Here is a 9,358-nt window from a genome sequence, read left to right as displayed (position 1 = left end):
AAAAAAAAACTGAACGGGGCAGGTACTCAGCTTTTTATTTAGTGCCATCTGGATCTTCTGAACAACATGCTCAAAGATTGATGGTTTCACTTTCGATGATATTTTTTTAATTCCCTCTCAACTTCAGTTTCGTGGGTCACTCATTGAGAATTTGAGTATACTGGGACTGAGAGAGTTTGGATTAGAGTAAATGACAGTGAAGAGTCCTGACCTATGGCTCATGAGTTACGTGACATTTGAAAGGGGAAAATAATTTCCTCCACCATTTTCATGGTTTGACTGTCACTAGTTATATTTGAAGGATCAATACCGGTATTTGTTGTTTCCAAGCCACTCAATGACAATTCTCTTTTCCTAACAGTAATTTAATTTTAGGTTGAAGTTGTCATACTTCTTCATTGGGTATTATTGCCAAATGGTAAATCTCTAAGTAACCAAAAATTTGGAAAGCCAACGATGTCCTTGAAAGCCTTCTCTGATAGATTGCTCTTTTCACTGTCCTGGTTCAGTAAGGAGACAGTTAGATGACTAGAACTCAACAAATTTGATGCTCCTTTGCAAAAATCAACTCTTTAATTCCTATTTCAAGGACAGGGGGAAACTACAGGGAGTTAGCTGATTACACTTGAGTTTCTGCTGACTAGAGTAATATTCCCTAGGTGATAAAATCTGCTTTCTCTTTCTTTTCCAATTGTGGGCCTTCTACCATTTCCTTGTTTCTCCAAGTTCTCATATGTTGCTTTTATTTAAAGCCTTGGCACTTGTTCCTCTCTCTAATATGATTTCTCTCCAAATTGCTATACTGTTTTTTTGGTTGTTTTTTTTTTTAATTAATACATTCCAACTTAAATTTCATCTTCTCAGAAGAATCCATTTCACCTAAAATAGCTTTCTGCTCACTCTTCATCATTTTGCACTCTACTAGAGTGTTTATCTTGCCTGAGCAGGATTATTCGGCAATAATTTCTACCTCCTTTCACGGGTCAATAAACTCCATGGGAATAATGATTCTATTATTTTCATCTCTATGATCTTCATAAATTATAAAAGTACACATGGAACAAAGTTGATATTTAATAAAGGACTTATTGAGTGTCTAAGGAAATATGCTTGGTGAATTTGACTAAACTCCCTTTTGCTTCAGTCAGTGTCAACTACAATTGTTTGCTGTCTTTATCTTTATTTTCTTTAGTGTTAAAGTTGAAAATTTCATCCATAGATCAGTCAACACTGGTCCAATATGCCTTTCATGCTGAAGTCAAGGCATTTTTTTCACACAGTAATTTGATAATTGAGCCTCTACTAATTTTCAGGTGAGGAGAAGGAGACATTCTTTGTTTTTTTAGGTCAGGTATGAAAAGCCATCTGGAAGCTGGACAATGTTCCGCGTGGACACACTTCTTGGGAGACATGGCATAAGATGGCAACAGCCAATCAGCAGAGAGCATGACCATAAGCCACATCCTAATTAAATGTCAGCTATGACACAACCCTAACTAGCTCCTTACATGGAAACAGGCAGAGGACATCCAATTAGTGTCCTCCACAGAGAGCTGATCACTGAATAGATCAACTTACCTCCTACCTCCGCATATGAAACCTTTGTTGTAACTTTCCTGCTGCTCAACTTCCCATCCCCACTGTCTCCTTCAAGCCTGGGGCTTCTGAACCTAGAGCTGATAATAAATGCCTTTGTTTTACTTCATTTGGTTTTCCATGGCCTTTTTTTATCTTACAAGGAGAACAAACATTCTTTGCTCTATTTAAAAATAAACAAACACTAACTGAGACTGTAAAGACTTCAACCAACAGAATTGATAGGACCTTGTGTCATTTACTGAGTATAGTGTACGTGTATGTCATATCATACATCATCAATATCTGTTCTGTAACTCTATTAAGTACATGAGAATAAATATATCTTAATTACTTGTATTCCCCCAATATTAACATACTAATCGGTACACAGTAATTCAATTAATAAATAGATAAATGTTTACCGTAGAGTCAGAACTGACCCATAGCTGATCCTCCAGCATGTTTTCAGAGGCTGTTAAACACACGGGAGGAGATTGGTTATCCTTCTTCCCTGAAGCCGCTGGTGGCCTTTAAATGGCTTTCACATCTACTAATTACGTCTCATTTCCTAAGTTATCTTGTTGGTAACATTAACTGTAGCCTGAATTTCTCAAGTTCCCTTCTATTACATTCCACATTTTTTTTGTTTGTTTATGCTATCTTAAGTGTGATGTTTACTTTTAAAATCTCTCTTTTAAAACATATTACTACAAAAAATTTTTAAAAATCTTCGACCACTCATTAAGATAAGTAATTCTTAAAATTGAGCACATGTTTCTGTGTACCACTTAGCATTATCTTTGCATACCAGTAATTATATTTTGGAATTGAATGAGTTTTTGGTTTTGTTTTGGTTGGATTTTTATGATTCTATTTTTTTTCAGGTATTTTTTCTCAGTCAATTCTAATGACTTAAGATACTTAAAAAAAAACACTGAAGAATTTCAAATTATTAGCGTCATTCAAATTATTAAATGATAGTGTTGCATTTTCCAAAAATTTATTATCTTGTGCTCATTTCTCTAGATGCTTGTCTCCTTCTTCTATCTGTTCCTTTTCTGTGTATATTTCTAGGCTAAAAGCTGCTTCTCCTAGAAATCTTCCATGAATAGTTATCCAGAGACATTTTATTCCTAAATTCACTTTATGTGCACTATTCCTATTGGACTTAATAGAAAGTTATTGCTACATGCTGCCAAGTTGGCTACAACTCCTATTCTACACCATGAACTTCTCACTAAAGGGACTAAGAAGAGACCTCTAGTGTTGCACTCACTGAAATATCTGGCATTTGAATATTTACGTATATCACTTCTTCTATACCAGACATGGTTCTAGCTGTCTACATAAAAAAAGAATCAAGTTATGTTAGCTATTATAATAGCTCACATATGAAAACAAAACAAGTCTAGGTAGATGAAAGCTAACATATTTGTCTTAATTTTTTTTAATGTTAACTCACAGTCTAGTAGTGTAAAAATTAACAGCAAACTTAACAAGAGCTATGTGTTGTTGTTGTTGTTTGGTGCCATCAAGTCAAGTACTTGACTTGACTCATAGCGACCCTATGAACAAAAGATCTGAACCCAGTCCTACCCTGTGCCATCATCACACTTACTGACACACAGGACTTCATTGCAGCAGTCACTGTGTCAATCTACCTGACTGTCTTTCTCTCCTTTCTCAACCCTTTACCCTTCTCAACATCATGTCCTTCTCCAAGCAATAGCCCTTCCTACTAACAAAACCAAAGCATGTAAGAGGAAGCCTCATCATTCTTGCCTCCAAAAAGCACTCCATCTACACCATCTCCAAGATATATCTGTTCATTCTATTAGCTGTCCATGGGGATGTTCAGTGCTCTTCTTCAACATCAGAGTCTAAAGGCATCAATTATTTTTCTGTCATTCTTATCCATTGTCTAGGTCTCCGATGCATAGCTAGTAATCGGAAAGACTATGGTCTGAATCAGACACACCTTAGTCCTCAAACTGACGTCACTACTCCTACTCCTCAATAATTTGGAAAGATTCTCTAAATGCATATTTCCCCCAGTGCAATGCATATCCTATTTCCTGACTGCTCATACCGGGGATGATAATTGTGGATTCAAGCAAGATGAAGCTGTTGACAGTTTCAATCTCCTCACCATCCATCATGACACTGCCTGTTGGACCAGTGGTGAGAATCTTTGTTTTCTTGATATTGAAATGCAATGTATACTGAAGGCTGCATTCCTTGCTCTTCTGCAACAACTGCTTCAAGTCCTCCTCACTCTTAGCATGTAAGGTTGTGTCATCTGTATAACTCAGGTAATTAATGAGTCTCCCTCCAAACTTGATGCCACATTCCTTCTTCATAGAGTCCAGCTTCTCAGATCATTTGCTTAGCATATAGATTAAACAGATATGGAGATAGAATACAACCCTGACACACTCCTTTCTCAATTCCAAACCATCCGGTGCTCCTCTGCCCAGTTCACACAACAGACTCCTGATCCAGGTATAGGTTCTGCATGAGGACAACGAGAGCTCTGGGATTCACATTCTTATCAATGTCAGCCACAACTTGTCATGATACACACAGTCAAGCACCTTTGCATAGTCAATAAAGCAAAAATAGACATTCTTCTGGTATTTCTTCATTTCAGCCAGGATCCATTTTACATCAGCAATGACATCCCTGGTGTCACAGCCTCTTCTAAATCCTGCTTGAACTTCTGGCAGTTCCCTATCTATGTACTGTTCCAGCCATTTTTTAAATGATCTTCGGCAATATTTTGCTTGCATGTGATATCAGTGATATTGATCGATAATATGCACATTCGATTGGATCACCCTTCTTGGAAATAGGAACAAATATGGACCTTTTCCAAATTCATTGGTCAGCCAGTCGCACTCCAAATTTCCTAGCACAGAGTGGTGAGTAGATCCCACGTTGCATCTGTTAATTGAAACAAGTCAATTTATATCCCGTCGATTCCTGGGGCCTTACTTTTTGTCAATGCCTTTAGTGCAGCTGATGCTTTCTCATTCATTACCATTGGCTCTTTTTCATATAGTACTTCCTGAAATTTTTCAGTGTCAATCATTTTTTTCTGATACAGTAACTGCATGTATTCTCTCCATCTTCTTTTGATGCTTTCTGGATCATTCAATACATTGCCCATAGCATCCTTCAATATTGTTACGTAAGGTTTGGTTTTTCAGTTCTTTCAGCTTGAGAAATGCGGAATGAGTTCTTTCCTTTTTATTCTCCAATTCTAGCTTCCTGCACATTCCATTGTGATACCTTTTTTTTTTGTTCTCTCAAGGTGCTCTTTGAAAATGTCTGTTCAGCTCTTTCACTTGGATGTGTTTTCCTTTTGAATAACTCTTAAGGATTGAGAATGCAGGCACATATGTATTCACTGCTTCTGAGTTGGTTCCAGTTCACTGACCTTACAGCAGGTTTCCGAGGCTGTCAACCTTATGAGAGGCTACTGTTCATTTACCTCGCTCTCTCAGAGCAGCTAGTGGATTAGAATGTCTAACCTTTTGGTTAGCAGCCCAACATGCCATGCATTACACTATCAGAGCTTCACATATATTGTTGTAGTTATTATGTGTCATCAAGTTGGAACCAACTCATAGTTGATCCTCCAGTCAGTTTTCAGCAGTTGTATATTGCACAGACGAAGCTTACATATCAGAGAATAGAATCTCCAAAAGGTAAGAGGGCTGAGGTATGATCCATAAAGCAAACAAGTAGTTTACACATAAAAATAGCCAGTACGTACTTGAAAAAGAAAAGCATGGATACGTTTGACAAATCATCTTATGTTGAGTTTTGAATTGGAAGACGATCAGTGCCTTTGGTGATGCAAAGCCACAGACATTCCCTCCCAAACTTACATTTTGGGTTTTTATTTATTTTCTTGATTACGTCTGGTGTCACTTAAAATGTTTTTAGATCAAGTTTTTCATATTTGGGAAATAGACTCAAGAAGGAAAGTCATTCTTGAATCCAAAAATCTTCCAATGAGAATACATTTAATGACTAAGTAGGAATTTTCATTTAGCAAGAAAGAATATTGTAAACAAGGCAATTAGTACATGCAGAGTATTGTTCCTGAAACCCGAGTCATAGGATGATCTCATCTTCAACTTCATTTTCCATGAAGATATCACAATTTCTTGTGTTGAGTTTACAAGTAGAAAGCAATGAAATACCCCTTTGAGAAAACTGTGTATGAGAAGCCATCGGATCTGAGTAGTTGCTCTTTAGTCTAAAATGCCAAGCTAATGCCTTTCCTAATCACGAGTGGGTTTACCCTTGGCTTGTTTAGGCTACCATATTTAATTCAAGCTGATCAATAGTGACACCTGCTGGATAAGAGAAAGAGACATTAATTGGCTAATATGACTATAAGACTGGACTGTGGACGAATAGATACAATCTTAATAAGATGGACTAAGAAGAAAAGCACTGCAATCTATTTCTAAAATCAACCAGCAGAAACCCTATGGATCACAATAGTCCTATCAAAAACTCATCATGGGAAGAGCTCTATCCTATTTTGGAGAGGGTTATCCCAAGTTTCTCCTTGGAGGCTAGAATTCCAAAGCTCTGTCTCACATAATTTGGGCATGTGGTCAGGAGGCACTGATCCTTGAAGAAGGACTTCATGCTCTGAAGGGTGAGGGGACAGGGCAGGAGTGGAAGACCCCGGATGAGCTGGATTGATATAGTAACTGGGGCAATGCAGGGGTGGAGGTAAGGTAGTTGTGTTGGAGTCAGTGAGAATAGCTCAGGACAGGGCAAGCTTAAGAGCTGTTGTACATAGGGTCACTATGAGTTGCAGGCCTCTCAACAGCACTTAACAACAACAACAACAACACACTTTAGATTTAATTGCAACTGACAACAAAAGTAGTACTAAACACCAAGCTCAAGACCACACTGATAATTATGTGAAAATTACAAGTAAAATGACAGAGTGAATCAGTATTGGGATGTTTAATTGTTCATCATGGCCCTAAAGTTGAGTAATCTCTATAAAACATGTACAAAGACATCCTACTTTACTTGACTAACTCTCCTTCACTTCTTTACTTCTAGATTAGAATAACACTTTAGTTTCCCTGTATTTCATCTCACCCTACAAAAACGTCTAGAGTAATTTGATTCACAATACTCACACTCTAGAGTCTAGGTGATATTTATAGGGGATAAAGGAGAAGGGAAGAAACTGTTGGAAGCAGAATCTTTCATGGAAGCATGTCCATATTCACATGGAGAAACAAGACTGGGTTTTATAGGCTAAAATATACTTGCTCTGTTGCTACATACAATTGCAATAAGTCGACCACTCCTGTGGGGATAAAACATATACACACTTAGAGAGTTCTTTTATATGTTACTGCATGGTGTGGAGTCTGAACTGACACATAACTATCCTTCCAGTCAGTTTTGACAGTCAGTAAGTTGCATGGAAAAAAGACGGCTCATCTATATTACACAGAGAAATTGGTGGATAAGAGCGGCTTGACTTTTGGTGGACAGCTCTATACCAGTAAGCCACCAGAGCTTCATCTTTTATATCGTTGTTAGGTCCCATTGAGTCAAGTACAACTAATAGAGACCCTATGAACAACAGATCTAAACCTTGTCTTATCCTGTGCCATCTTCACGCTTCCTGACATACCAGAGTCCATTGCAGCAGTTACTGTGTCAATCAACCTGTTTGAAGACCTTCATCTCCTTCGCTTACATTTCAATCTTCACATTTCATCGTGATCCTCTCCAACAAATAGCCTTTCCTAGCAACATGCCCGAAATATGTGAGGTGAAGCCTCATTATTCTTGCATTCAAAAGCAACCCACTCTAAGATGTACTTGTTTGTTCTTTCATCAGTCAATGGGATGTTCAGGCCTCCTCTCCAACGTCATAACACAAGGTATTTATTCTTCTTCTACTCAGAGGCATTTATTCTTCTTCTGTCATCTCTACTCATTGTTCAGATCTCCGATGTATAGCAAATGATCAGAAAGACCATGACCTGAATCATACGCACCTTAGTCCTCAAACTGACATCATTGTTGCTGTTGTTAGATGCCATCAAAGCGAGTATGACTCATAATGACCCTGTGAATGAATGATCTGAAACCTGTTCTATCCTGTGCTATCCTCACATTTCCTATACACAAGAGCCCTTTGTGGCAGGTACCACACCAATGCACCTGGCTGAGGGTCTCCCTCTCCTTGGCCGACCTTCTGCCCTTCCTAGCATCATGTCCCTTTCCAAGGAATAAACCTCCTATCTCTTCCCATGCAATTAAATGCTTCTGAAAACCCAATAGAGAGTCAGATATGGTCAGGGTTCTAACACTATGGCACACAACAACATAGCCAAAGTATGTGAGGCAAAGCCTCATCACTCTTCCCTCCAAACTTCACTCTGGCTGCACCTTCTCAAAGACGTATGTGTTTGTTCTTTTGGCCATCCATGGGATGTTCAGTGTTCTTCTCCAACACCACAATTCAAAGGCTTCAATTCTCCTGTCATCTTTATTCACTGTCTAGCTTTCACATGCATAGCAAGTAATTGGAAAGACTATGGCCTGAATCAGACACACCTCAGTCCTCTAACTGATAGAATTACTTTGCAATAATTTGGATATGTCCCTCACTGCAAAATTTCCCCAGTGCAGAGTGTCCAAGCAAGATGAAGCTGTTGACAGTCTGAGTCTCCTATCTTCCATATTGTTCTTGTCTTTTGGTCTGTGGTAAGAACCTTTGTTTTCTTGACATTGAGATGTAATCCCTACTAAGGCTCCATCCCTCTTCAAATTCTCCTCACCTTTAGGAAGCAAGATTGTGTCATCTGCATAATGCAGGTTCTTGATAAGTCTCCCTCTAATCCTGATGCTATATTTCTCTTCATAGAGTACAGTTTCTCGAATAATTTGCTCATCATACAAATTAAATAGATATGGAGGGAGAATACAGCACACTCTCCCTTCTTAATTTTAAACCAAACAATAAATCCTGCTCTGTTCACACAATAGTTTCCTGGCCCAGGTGTAGGTTCTGCATGAACACAGTGAAGTACTCTGGAACTCTCATCCTTCTCAAGTCAGCCACAACTTGTTATGGTCCACATAGTCAAACACCTTTGCATAGTCAATAAAGCACAAATAGATATTGTTCTGTTATTCTTTACTTTCAGCCAGGATCCATCTGACATCAGTAATGACATCCGTGGTGCCATGGCCTTTTCTAAATCCTGTTTTAACTTCTCTCAGTTCCCTATAATATACTCTTCAAGCTTTTTTTGAATGATCTTCAGCAGTAATTTGGAAAGGTTCCTAAGTGCAGACTTTCCCAGTTCAATGAGTCTCTTTTTTTTCCTGACTGCAGGACCAAGTGGGTGGAACTTTGTGAGTAAGTTGTTTTGACCATTGGTCAAGCCTATTGCCCTCTGGCTTACTGTGAAGAGTTACTTGCTACTAGAGTTAGAAACTAAATTGGCAGTTTGTTGTCTTTGGGGAGAACATTGTTCTAATTGGTGCAGTACTTGTCTGTCAGTTTGCTGTAGGTTATTATGATACTAAAAGCTGTGCCACTGGTGTGTCAAATGCCATAAGGGTTATCCAGAATGGACAGGTTTTAGTAGCGCTCCCAGATTAAAACAGAATAGGAAGCAGTATTTTTGACTTTGAGTACTTCAAATATGACTTTGAGTATATCCCACCTGAATTTCAGAACCATCTCAGGAACAGATTTGAGGCTTTGAAC

Source organism: Elephantulus edwardii, unplaced genomic scaffold (genome assembly GCF_000299155.1).
Source record: "Elephantulus edwardii isolate Elephantulus edwardi_28Jun2011 unplaced genomic scaffold, EleEdw1.0 scaffold00095, whole genome shotgun sequence".
Classification (NCBI taxonomy): Eukaryota; Metazoa; Chordata; class Mammalia; order Macroscelidea; family Macroscelididae; genus Elephantulus; species Elephantulus edwardii.
The sequence above is the reverse complement of the archived record's forward strand: the minus strand, read 5'-3'. Positions refer to the sequence as shown.